General features: G+C 35.2%; 1 long non-coding RNA gene across 1 annotated transcript; it reads right to left on the reverse strand.

The window, feature by feature from the left end:
- Positions 1-4,898: 4,898 nt before the first annotated feature.
- On the reverse strand, positions 4,899-10,140 carry LOC123321637. The gene is made up of 3 exons (XR_006538897.1): positions 10,085-10,140; positions 10,023-10,025; positions 4,899-5,280 (listed from the first exon to the last, which is right to left on the reverse strand). It is a non-coding gene; the product is annotated as an uncharacterized LOC123321637 (long non-coding RNA).
- Positions 10,141-13,556: the final 3,416 nt, after the last annotated feature.

Here is a 13,556-nt window from a genome sequence, read left to right on the forward strand (position 1 = left end):
TATTAGAGCATTTGCTCGGATCAGGCGGAGCTGTGCTCCAGCATTTATTTGTTACGAAACTACAGGCAAATATTGCCAACTTGCCCTTATGCTAATCGCTCCATCAATTTTTGAAGGGGGAGAACACAATGAAACATACTCTTCAGGGCGGAAAAAATTGAATAAGTATTGGAATATTTGTCCTGATAAAACACAACTGTAACCTTCCCATCCAATTGGTTATCTGAAGTGAAACTTTGGATACAGCGCGTGCCAAAATAGTCGAGAAATTGTATATTGTTCCTGACGACTACGAAAAACATGACCTCAGCCTCCCCAGTTGTGAAGAAAGGAAGCTCAGAAATACAGGGTCTATTTGAAGGTGAGGTTTTTTTTTTCAACAGAAGGTTGAACTGCTCAAAATGAAGCGTTTCACCAAAAATAATCTATACAAAATTTTCAAAATGACAAAGTTGAAAAAAAATTGAAAATGATTACTGAATTAGATCCTAATACGACCCTAGACCGTTAGTTAGTTGAATTATCGCAAAGAAATGGAAAAAACTGATCGATTCGACCATGTGGTTTCGTTTAGGATATTGGCATGTTCGATATTTACGTGGTTATGAAAATGGAAACTTACGATTGCCGAATTTTTCTCATTATTTTTTAGAAACTTACACGATTTTATGAAATGGTTCATTTCGATACCAACTGACAGAAGAGACTTAGGACACAAGTGCAAAAATAGAATAATACTTACTTCAAAATCTCACCAATAAAATTTGTCTAAATTATTCACGAATTTTTTCACAATGGACATCACAATCTTCTTGTTCGAACATTCCAACAATCGTCGTAAAAATGGGATGAAATGAGGAAACATCATAGCACTTTTTCAACATAACTAACATAAGCACTTTCAAGAAACTGCCTCGATTTTCTACGTTTTTTTTCACCCTAAATTACACGATACAACAATTATGATTCTCTCAAAAGTGACCTGATGCATTTAATACGATGAACTTTTGGTACTGAACCATTCATTGTCCAGCCATATGTTTATGTTTTATTTCGTTTTTGCGATGCCGGTGTCACCTTCCACAGTCCCGTACTTGATATTCAATGAAATTTCGTCGAACTTCTAGGGGTTCTAACTCAGCCATCTTGGATATTTTATAAAGACAATTCTTGGATTGCAGGACTGATTTCATTATCGTTTTATAAATTGAAGAAACCCTGTGAACAATGTCAAATGATTTCCAATCATCAGAAAGGATTTTTTGAAACCTATTCAAATAAAATATCAAAACCCTTAGAGGGCAGTACCACTTAAGATTTGCTCTAAAAAGTCCTCTCACACAGAGGCAAAAAAAATAATAATAATAACAGTCAACACACTCTTAGCACATCGAACTACTCGGAATCTTGGTAATCCTAAAAAGCATCTTTATTTCCTTTCTTTGTTGTTCCATGAAGAAAAACCGCACTGTATGTAGAAAAAAAAAGACTTACGATCCATCGATCCAATTTAATGAGATTGAACTCATCGTGCATATCACTCATTTGGCGGGCGTATTAATTAATCCTCTTACAATCTGTTAGCAACCATAAAGGATGCAGGTTTCGGCCCTCATCCTGAGATTACCTGACCATGTCTTGCTAATCAAGCTGGAAAACGATTGCTTGTAACGGACAACGGTTTACTTTGTTATGTGTACTGAGCCTCTTGAACTTATTATCCCCTAGATGGAGACATAGAGATGTACCCACATACCGTTTAATCTCGTGTTGTTAAGATGGGGGCTTCGTTACTTAGGATCACGTCCTTCGATTAAATGAAACGGAGGAATTCTATAATGATATTGTTTAGGTTAGAAACGCAGAATTAAAACGAGGAATAAAAACATGCTCATAACCTTACAGTTGGTATTATTTCAAATAATACTAGAGCTAGAATATAATAACAATCCAATCTTCATTTAAAAGACTGAAAGTGTCACCTTCAATTCAACCCTTGGAAATTCTCTGCCAAGCAGGTATGTCATGTGAATTTTTCGAAATTGTTCAAGGATATTGGACAAAATATCCCTCGAAAGCATCAATGGTGACTCCTTTTTCTGAATAAAAGGCAGAACTCGTCAAAATAAACTGTCTCACCAAAAACCCACTAGAAAAAAAGGAACACTTCACCAGGTAGAATCTTTATTTATTTTGTTCATTTCTCTACTATGTTGTCGCTGTAAAGAAGTCTTAATTTTTTACTGAAGCTTTAAAGTATCATGAGGACCATATTTTGCGTGTGTAACACGCAAACATACGCCTCCTCACATGTTACGTACAAAAATACTAAAAATTCCATTCAAATAAGTTTTCTCTCGATTATACACTTCAATTTTTGAGCAGAGTATCACTTGCAAATGTAGGATTATAAATTCAAACTCTGTTATGACGAAATCGCCTGAAAAATTCGTAAACAAAATCAGTGTAAGCAATTTTACGTTTAAAAGAACGTTGTAACAAATAATACGTCTCTTCCTTATACGAGGAAAAAATTTAATTATGATAGATACGTTTTATATTTTCGGTGATGTAAGCCATCCCATCTACGTCACCCCCTCAAAATTTATGTATAATCGAAGCTCAATAACGTTTCACAAGGGGGATTTATTATATTCTGCAGCGGATCTGTTTCTTGAATTGGTAAATACCGAGATTGGGCGCACCTGTTACAAGTTGTTGATGATAGCTACAAAACTGAAATTAGTTGAATGCTTGCTTAGATTTCTGTCATTAGCATTCTGTAACCATCGGGTGGAGATGAGATTAGGATCCTCACAGGGCGATGTACCATGCCATAACCTCATGAGTATATAGATTTATATTCAGAATTATAATTTTCAATCCTTTATAAAGGGAAATCTAATTAACAGTTTTAATAGAATTATATGATTATTATATTCATTTCGTTTACACAAATAATTAACACATTACAGATATGCCAAATAATATAGTAACATGTCAAACAACGAAGTAATTCAAAGGCAATTTTTTTCTTTACAGGAAAAGTTAAAGGTTGTAGCGTTCACATTTGAAGTATGTAGTTGTTAATCCTTCTCCTATAAAGCTCAAACTAATCGTTGAGTTGCAAATTCTTTGGCAAACCATTAAACAAATTTTCCCTTAGAGTTGAGGAGACTACAGGATAAAAGTAAGATTCAGTGCTCGTGTTATTGCCATTCCTACAGTCCTCAAAGTAATCCTTGTGCTCTGATGGAGGTGCTGAGGTGCAAAAGATCTCAAGAACACAGTGCAACGCCACCCCCTTCAAAATCTACAAAAGGTAAGAACTAAAGTACGGAATTTAACTCATAGAGCTAGAGCTAGGCAGTACTTATCTGAGTGGAAGTTCAGACCACTCTGCAGATCAGGTTGTCTAACGAACACACAGCAAATCAGTGATATGTTTAAGTTGGAAAATCTTGTGTGGCTTTCAGTTTGATCAAGGTCCAGTTCGTCCACAAAAAATTGTAGGGAGTCTACCACACTCATGATCAAAGAGCCCTCGTGAAATCCCAATATGTTCCTGTGAATATAAAGCGGAGTTGGTGCCAGTCTCACGATACGCCACTGCTCAATTTGTTCCCCTCCCGGAAAAATAATCTATGAAAGGAAACGGAAATAGCCCTGAATGCCTTAAGAACCACTCTAAGGCCCATTTTCAATTCATATTTCCCTCGAAATATGACAATAAAACAATAAATCAGTTTCTCAAATAAGAAAGAATGACAAAATGCAAATGATGGGAATAACAATGCGTCTCTCAAAATACATCAAAACAATTCGGATCTTCTATTTCACGCCAGAAAAACGACCAGAAGATTTGGGAATAATTATTACCCCAGGAATTTGTCCGCCCTCTCACCTCCTTCTACCCCTGAAGAGAAAATCGATTCGGGTTCGGGAAAAATAAACACATGATGAATGGAGATTGTCGTCAATGGTTTTCTGCAGTCCTTGTGGGGTTATCCTCGAAGATTTCTTGAATTTCATTTCCGTTTTGTTCGGCGAATAGTAGCGGGCAATTTTGTTGCCATTTTTCCCAGGAGATTCACGAGGCAATTATAAACTCAGTATTAGACGAGGTACGAAAACAAACAGAATGGAAAATACTCAATTCAAACTTCGTTGCACGTATCATAATCTTCGATTTTATTTTATCTACTTCGGAAGGCTGTCCCTCTCCTCTGAAAATGAATATGAAAAATTTCCCTTGTTGAAATCTGAAAAATCAGTTCAATTCAAGATATTATTGTGCGTGTTTGTTTGTCTGAGCTATTCAGAATAAAAATAGTATAATAGAAGTATCTTGAAATTTTTTTCCACATTTTATACCCCACCATTGAATTATAAATCAGAGTGGGACATTTTAATGATAATATTTTTAAAGTTTGCCTTTCTCAAGTTAGTAGAAACTGCTTAAATACTAACTATTATAGCACATTTCATTTCTGATTAAGGAGATTTACGATTTCTTCGGAAAAATTGAAGTCCAAAGGCTCGAAAATTCTAGGTAATGTACTGATTCGTCTTGGTAATATCATCACTATGGCTCAGAGATGCATTATGTTTCACGCCATAAAATATTCCAGAAGAAAATCAGAAAATTTGTACTAGATAAATTCACAAAATTCTTTTTGTTTAGATTCCTAATGTTTAAATAAAGGAATTATACATACATTCACAAATAAATGGAGTGAAAAGAAACATGAAGAAAAAAAATTAAGTAGAGAAATCGTAAAAAATAAGAAGTCAGATTTGAAGCGTTGTTTATTATTTTTTTTTTTTTGATTGGATGAAAAAAGTCGACTAAGTTTTTTTCACTAATTCTAAAAACCCCTTCTAGAGTCAACCGACGATTGGTGCATTTATCCTATAAACTGAGTGAATCAAGTAAAATCTCGAAGATCGGATATTCAGAGCCCAAAATAAACGTAGCATTCAGTTATTGTGAAAGGGGTTGTATCCAATTGCTTTCGGGGAGCTGCTCTAATTAACACAATGTAATTAAATCAATTATGGTCGTGGGTTTCCGGCAGAATTATACCGAATTCTCAGCAAGATGTTAACTCCTCCTCAAATTTAAATGCCCATATTGTCTAAGATTGCGGATTGTACTTATGTAAGATTTGATGATACATTGCTTGCTTGATATTCTTGAGATTGCCAAACGGTCCGAGGGTTTGTTACAGGGATGTCAGATGGGGTTCATCGACAAAGCATCTTTGGTGTAAGGGAATTCTACCGGAGAATTAGATTTAAGTTAATTTAGCGAAGAAAAACGTTTAGATTTTCTAACACACATATTACAACTGATCAGGACATCTTTGAAAATGAACACCATCATGTTACTCCTTGAAAAAATGGCCCCAAGCCTTGAAATTTGAAGGGCAACTAGGGGTTGTACAATTGGAATGAATTTGACTCGTATACTTTACAAGAATCTATAGATTTCTCTTCAATTATGTCCAACTTTGAACCTTAAGAGTACTTTTAGTTGCAATACAGAAACTTTGTATGAAATAAACAGTTGACTTCTTCAAACAACAACCTCAACCCTTGAAATTTGAAGAGAAACTAGGGGTCGTACAATTGGAATGAATTTGACTCGTATACTTTACAAGAATCTATAGATTCCTCTTCAATTATGTCCAACTTTGAACCTTAAGAGTACTTTTAGTTGCAATACAGAAACTTTGTATGAAATAAACAGTTGACTTCTTCAAACAACAACGTCAACCCTTGAAATTTGAAGAGAAACTAGGGGTCGTACAATTGGAATGAATTTGACTCGTATACTTTAAAAGAATCTATAGATTTCTCTTCAATTATGTCCAACTTTGAACCTTAAGAGTACTTTTAGTTGCAATACAGAAACTTTATATGAAATGAACAGTTCCCTTCTTCGAAAAACAACCTCAACCCTTGAAATTTGAAGGGCAACTAGGGGTCTTACAATTGGAATGAATTTGACTCGTATACTTTAGAAGAATCTATAGATTTCTCTTCAATTATGTCCAACTTTGAACCTTAAGAGTACTTTTAGTTGCAATACATATACTTTATATGAAATAAACAGTTCCCTTCTTCAAAAAACAACCTCAACCCTTGAAATTTGAAGGGCAACTAGGGGTCTTACAATTGGAATGAATTTGACTCGTATACTCTACAAGAATCTATAGATTCCTCTTCAATTATGTCCAACTTTGAACCTTAAGAGTACTTTTAGTTGCAATACAGAAACTTTGTATGAAATAAACAGTTGACTTCTTCAAACAACAACCTCAACCCTTGAAATTTGAAGAGAAACTAGGGGTCTTACAATTGGAATGAATTTGACTCGTATACTTTAAAAGAATCTATAGATTTCTCTTCAATTATGTCCAACTTTGAACCTTAAGAGTACTTTTAGTTGCAATACATATACTTTATATGAAATAAACAGTTCCCTTCTTCAAACAACAACCTCAACCCTTGAAATTTGAAGGGCAACTAGGGGTCTTACAATTGGAATGAATTTGACTCGTATGCTTTACAAGAATATATAGATTTCTCTTCAATGTCCAACTTTAAATCTGAAGAGTAGTTGCAATACTTTTTACTGAATACAGTACGATTTGTTTACAGTAAACTTGAAGACGTTATCTTGAACAATGTTCGCAATACACTGTTGAATGTACTGTTTTGTTTTGAGTTTTATCTCAAAATTCAAGAAACTGCTAAGGGGAGTACTTTCATTTTCTCCTATGAATAGACACAAATCCTCCGATAGCATATGATTAGATTTCTGAAATCCCTCTACCCCGAAATCATTCGAACCTGAAAAGGGTCTGAGCCATTTATTACAGACAAATGGACGTCTACAAGTTAAAGGCGGCCGAAGGCTCTTTCCTCATCTTCATTTACCTAATCGAAGCAAAATCCCAGCCATGTTCCAAATCGCAGAGGACAGTCTTCAGCGTTTCCTGCAAATTAATCTTGATACCCAATGAAGCCGTCTATTTACCTATTCTTAAAATATTGGAAAGCGCGAAAATTGGAAAAATTATCTACGCGAAATATAAGTTTTCCACAGCAGAATATACAGGATAGTCTCCTGTACATTCTAAACTAAAAAAAATAATCCCTCGAAGTCGATATAGAGATATAATTATTGGAGGAATGAAATAACGCATGTGTTACTAGGTATACTCTTTAAGAATAGACTTCAAATTTGGGACAAGCTGTATAACATTTTTGTACACCAAAAAGAGCACAATTTGAACTAGGTACTTATTAAGTAACTCATTGTTTTCTATGTAAAATCCGAGATTCGCACTGAATTTCTTCAATAATGCTGAATTATTACCTAATTTTCAGATTTTCATTTTCCGAAGAGTAATAAGGCAACGCTTACTTAAATAAGAATAAATTAATGAACGTCCCTCGTATTGAATGTTTTTAGAACTCGTGTTTTATGTTGCAAATTCCTCGATGTCGAATTATATCACAAGACCATTGTGATGAATTTTAATGAATTTTCTTCGATTTTAGTTAGGTAAACTGAAAACCTTGATTTCCTTCTGGAATCCATATTTGTATTTTAATAGGTATTGACCGAGCATGGGATAATATGGAAATGAAATTGGAGGGTTTAAGAAGGGGCACTGGATAAAAGCTCATATGGGCAATTTCCAACGACTTCAAGTAGATAAGTGGTTTTGGTGGTAGGGTGGCGTTCTGCTAAATGACCGGTAGTGAGAAACGGATACCAATTCGATCGACCATGAATCTGTGGGGTCATTCTGTACTTCCTTTCAAGTATCTGAAATATATTTGGGGAGAAAACGCGTAGGGTATTTCTGAGAGAGAGACCGTTTGATGTTGAATGTTTTAATTCCGCACACTTTCTGACGAGTGGCCACAATAAGTGGCCAAAATTTAAATTGTTAATCAGATACAGTATGAAAATGTATACAGTGCGAGTCTTTCACTTGGAATAAATTCAGTACATATATCAAAGGCAGTATTTTGGTTGAAAATAAGATCGATTAGTATTTTAAATTGTGCTCTCTGCGATGTCCCTAATTGTCCTAATTCCTTATTAGCATTATCAAAGAAAACATAAAGTTACACATGCATACCAAATATGAAACTCTTAGTCCTTGTTGTTGAAAAGATATTCAACAAATATCAATACGAAAATAAAGGACTCTGATTGATTACAATGAAATAACTCAGGTAGGCAGTTCAAAAATTTAATGCCAAACAAGAAGTTAAATGAAAATAGGTAAGGGAGAAACAGGATACTTCTACATACAGGTATGACAGGAAGTTTTCTGGTAATTAAAATTGCATTATGGACGGATACATCTCGTAGCAATCGTCCAAATGATCTATAGACTCTTCATTCCCCTTTTTCAATGTTAAGTTATATTCCGAATGCACGAATTCAATCCATGCAGTAAAAATAAAATGAGTGAATCGAAATTGAAAGTACACAGAATATTCGTTGCACAAGCTTCTCCGTGGATTCATCCACTTATATTTCGTAATTGGAAAACACATAATTTCCAATCAAATCCTCCATTCATTTGAAGAGATTTGAGGCAGTGACCACCATACCAACCAATCTCATCCAGCGATCCAGCAGAAAACAAACTCTGTTTCCAAAGTTGGAAACAGATCTTGGTACACTTTCTTGATAATCCAGAACAAATGTCTGTTCTGAGAACATTTAGAGAAAGTAATGCATATATCTAGGGCTTCATTTGAGTCAAATCATCAGTTGAAACTTTAACTAGTTGGTCAGTTTCATTAAATGGTTATAACTATTTCAGTTGCAGAAAAAATTAGTGCACAGCTATACGAGGAGATGTGGCATATGTACCTACCCCAAAAAAGTTGATTTCCGAAGATATTGATTCCTGTATTTTGATTTTGGATGTTAATTTTTCTGTCAACACTGAAACTCTAGAAATAATGATCCTAAATTATGTATAATTAGTTATCGAGGACGAAATACATAACAAAGATCCATATAAAGGAAGTCAGGTTTGGAGAAATTTCCCATACGAGCGTGTTCTAGCGTTTCAAAACGGCCCGAAAGAAATAACCGTAGATTAGCGGAATATTGGGAGGGTAACAAGGAGCAGAAAAGGCCCAGGCCGGACTTCCCCCAATATATACTTTATATTTTATTATGTTTCTTTGTGAAAATATCATAAATCGAACCAAAAGTGTCCTTTACGTTCGATTATTTTTATAGAATATAGAAATTTATTTCCGATGGTGAATGTCCTTAATAAAAAACAAAAGTGTATTGTATTGTGAGGAGGACGGTTTTTTATGGTTTTCTTGATTCCACCGCAATTCTTTATAATAACGAGACGTGGCCCTTTTTTGGTAGTAGGTAATGTATACGAAGTTTTGAATCGAAATCATTCCCAGCTTCACACAAAGATGGAAAATGGAAATCGACTTTTAGTTCATGATTTTATGTTGAAGTGAATGAACTTCATCCAATACAGGGTGTATTTGAAGGTGAGGCTTTTTTTTCAACAGTTTCAAAAATTTTATATTGTTCCTGACGATCACAAAAAACATCTCACAAGACCTCTGCCTCCCCAGTTATAAAAAACGAAAGCGCAGAAATACAGGGTGTATTTGAAAGTGAAGATTTTTTTCAACAGAAGGTAGAACTGGTCAAAATGAAGCGTTTCACCAAAAATCACCTATACAAAACTTTCAAAATGACAAAGTTGGAAAAAAAATTGAAAATGATTACTGAAATAGATCCTAATACGACCCTAGACCGTTTGTTTGCTGAATTATAGTAAAGCAGTGGGAAAAAACTTATCTCCTGATTCGACCATGTGGTTTCGTTTAGGATATTGGCTCGTTCGATATTTACGTGGTGATGAAAATGGAAACTTAGGATTCCGAATTGTTCTCATTATTTTTTAGTAACTTACATGATTTCATGAAATGACTCATTTCGATACCAACTGACAGAAGAGACTTAGGACACAAATATAAAAAAAAGAATAATACTCCAAAATCTCACCAATAAAGTTCGTCAAAATTATTCACGAATTTTTTCACAATGAGCATCACAATCTTCTTGCTCGAACATTCCATCAATCGTCGTAAAAATGGAATGAAATGGGGAATCATCATGGCACTTTTTCAACATAACTATATAAGCACTTTCAAGAAACTGCCTCGATTTTCTACATTTGCTAAATTGCACTATACAACAAATATGATTCTCTCAAAAGTGACCTGATGCATCTAATCCGATGAACTTATCAGTACTGAAACATTCATTGTCCAGCCATATGTTTATGTTTTGTTTCGTTTTTGGGATTCCGTAGTCATCATCTTCCGCAGTCCAGTACTTGAAATTCAATGAAATTTTGTCGAAGTTCTAGGGGTTGTATCTCATCCATCAGGATATTTTAAAAAGACAATTTCTGGTTAAAAGACTTATTTTGATGAGTTCTACCTTCTGTCGAAAAAAAACTTCACCTGTGAAAACACCCTGTATATTCTCACTATGAGTTTATATGAATTCTGTGAATCGTAGGATATCCTTAAGGATCCATATGCAGTCTCATCAAACATTCCACCGAATTAGCTCCGTTTAAGACATTCCCAAGAATTCGAACCATCCGCATAATTTTCGACATTCAAGTTTTTATGAGCTACACAGAGAATCTCGTAAAACTGAATGAACGACAAAGAAATTCTTTCCTGAATTCGCAATTATATTTTCCGTTCAAAACTGACGTGGAAGGGAAGGAAAAATCTCTTGGAGAAAATATGATCGGCGCTGTATCAGTAATTAATGCAAAAGTTCGTTAAGATAAAAAGTTGTCTCCAGCAAAATGAGATTGATGAAGGAGTATTTAACATGGACTATTTCCCTCATCTTCTCAAGGTGCCGTTCGGAACGGAAGAGCTGAGTCAAGACAAAATGAACGTTGTTTTTAATTATTGCCAGAAGATTGAAATATGCAGCCAAAACGCAAAGGATATTACCTCATTTATAACGTTATAAAGGAGGAAACACAACGCCAAAATTATACGACCTTAACGGATTTTGGGCAGGATCAATTATAAACTCATTTCTTCTTAATTTCAATGTTTTCCGAGTAACTGAAAGGATTGGAATTGAGTGCATTATTCATGCTCTTCAGTATCGATTGTAGCTGCAATTTTGGAACGCCCTATAGAACAAACCGGATGTAAGACCTTCTTGAAAATCTGATATATTGTTCTTAAGGTTGATATAAATATAATATGTAAAAATGAGGAAAATTCACTGGACCCGCTTTTCCTAAGTAAGTGTGCGGGGGGTCCCTTGATAAGGTCATTTTTGATATTTGGGTGATGATTCAAATACTTTATGAATAATTGATAACCAAATAACTCCATTGAGCAATCAGACAGTTTCTAATCTTCCTTCAATAGCTTCCAGAGCTACTGATTTCAAATTCAATCGATCAATGTATCAATAATTGATTCCATATTAAGGCACTATCAATGTAGTTACTGAATAGAATAATTATATGCTCAAATACTTAAATTGTATGTTACTTCCGATCAATGAATAAAGGTGATTTCTATGTCTGAAGAGTGTTTTTAATCAGAATCAGAAGAAGCAAACTCAGTTTGGGCTTCTACTGGTTCAGTACTTTGTAAGTATACAACCAATAACTCTCAATCAACCCTGTGAAGGTACAGAATTTGGGTTATTTAGTACTGAATTGGAAAGGTACAGAAGGAAAGATCTAATTCAATCCTGAAATAAGAATTCCAGTGTAGCAGCGATATGTAGATAGGCGCGCCATCTACGATCTAACAATGAAAATTCTATGGTAGCCGTGCAGATTCCTTTTCAATTTTGCTACCCACATAGTTTAGTTCAATAAACACCTGATAGGTGGCGCCACCCATCTACATAATACTCACTGTCCGACTCCTCCAGCCTTTAAGTATAACACTTTTCTGTAGCTGTATCACTTGGGCCCCGTGCGCGGCCATGCATGGATCTACGGCTGGTGGTGAGTTGTGAGCGGTAAGTCCTCGAAGATGGCTACTCCGTAGCTGTCTTGGGGCACGCAGACTTCGACTTCTTGGTCGAACTCTCGCTCTATGGCTTTGACTATAGGAGTGGGATAGTCGACTTCTGCGCTTATGATGCGCAAGTCTTACTGACAGAAAAATTTTAAAATAATATAATAATAACTTTCCGCCATATTTGTTTTGATGCGTCACGCGGTCGGTTTGGTTGGATTACTTTTCGAACGGCCCCCGTATATTCTGAACGAAATTATTTTTTGCTTGCCCCCGTATAAATTTGGAAAAATACTTTTTGGGCGACCCCCGTATAAATCACGGTCGAAATACCTTTTTGGTTGCCCCCGTATATTCCGTCGCGATTTCGACCGGCTCCGAGAGAGCGACGGCAGCGCCACATTTTCAGTTCATTTTGACCGCATTTTGCGGCAAAACGCTGAACTAACGGCTAAATCGCCTACTAATTCTGACCCCACAGGATTTCGCTGGCATTTCATGGGCAGATGCATGGGAATTTTATGAAGGAAATTTTTACACAGAAAATTTTTTTTTTGCTTTCACTTTACGTGGGGTATTCCAAAGAGGGTGAAATCGAATTATTTGCTCATTTTTTCCAGAAATACTAGTTCTTTCTTCGAAATTCAGTGGGATTTTGTGGCCTATGCATGGGAATTTTATGAGGGAAATTTTTGCTCCCATAGTCTTTTTTTTACTTTCACTTCACGTGGGATTTTCCAAATGGGGTGAAATCAAATTATCTGCTAATTTTTTCCAGAAATACTAGTTCTCTTTCTCGGGGATTCAGAGGGATTTTATGGCCTATGCATGGGAATTTCATGAGGAAAAGGATAAATTTTTCGTTCCCTTCACGTTGGGGTTTTCAAATAGGGCTGAACTCAATATATTCTCTTAAATTTTTTCAGAAATTTTCCTGATGCATGGGAATTTCATGAAGGAAATTTTTAGTCCGATAATTTTTTTTTTATTTCACTTCACGTGGGGGATTTCAAATAGGGTTGAATCAAAGTCCTTGTAGAAATGACAAGAAATTTCTGGAAAAATAAATTTACTTCAAATACAATATATCTAGGAAATTGTGATTTTGGTTTCCAATTGATCCACTAATTAAAGTATGGGCAAAAAGAGTTAATACTCTTTGGTATGGGGTTCTCTAAAACATTTTTTATCATTAAATTTTCAAAATAGCAAGGTGCACGATGTCAGGCACAACCTTTCCTTTCAGAACGAAATATTTCAAAAGCCCGGCGCGGGTCAAAGTTTGATATTTCACGAACTTTGTTGTCGGACTATGAGTATTATAGGAACCTCTGGCGCCACCTAGTATTGTTTATCTGAACTAATTTTTCTGATCGTCCAAAATAAATAGAAATCTGACTAACAGGCATAGAGCTTTCATGACTCGAACGCAGATGGCGCACATTTAAACATACCAC

This window comes from Coccinella septempunctata, chromosome X (assembly GCF_907165205.1).
Source record: "Coccinella septempunctata chromosome X, icCocSept1.1, whole genome shotgun sequence".
Classification (NCBI taxonomy): Eukaryota; Metazoa; Arthropoda; class Insecta; order Coleoptera; family Coccinellidae; genus Coccinella; species Coccinella septempunctata.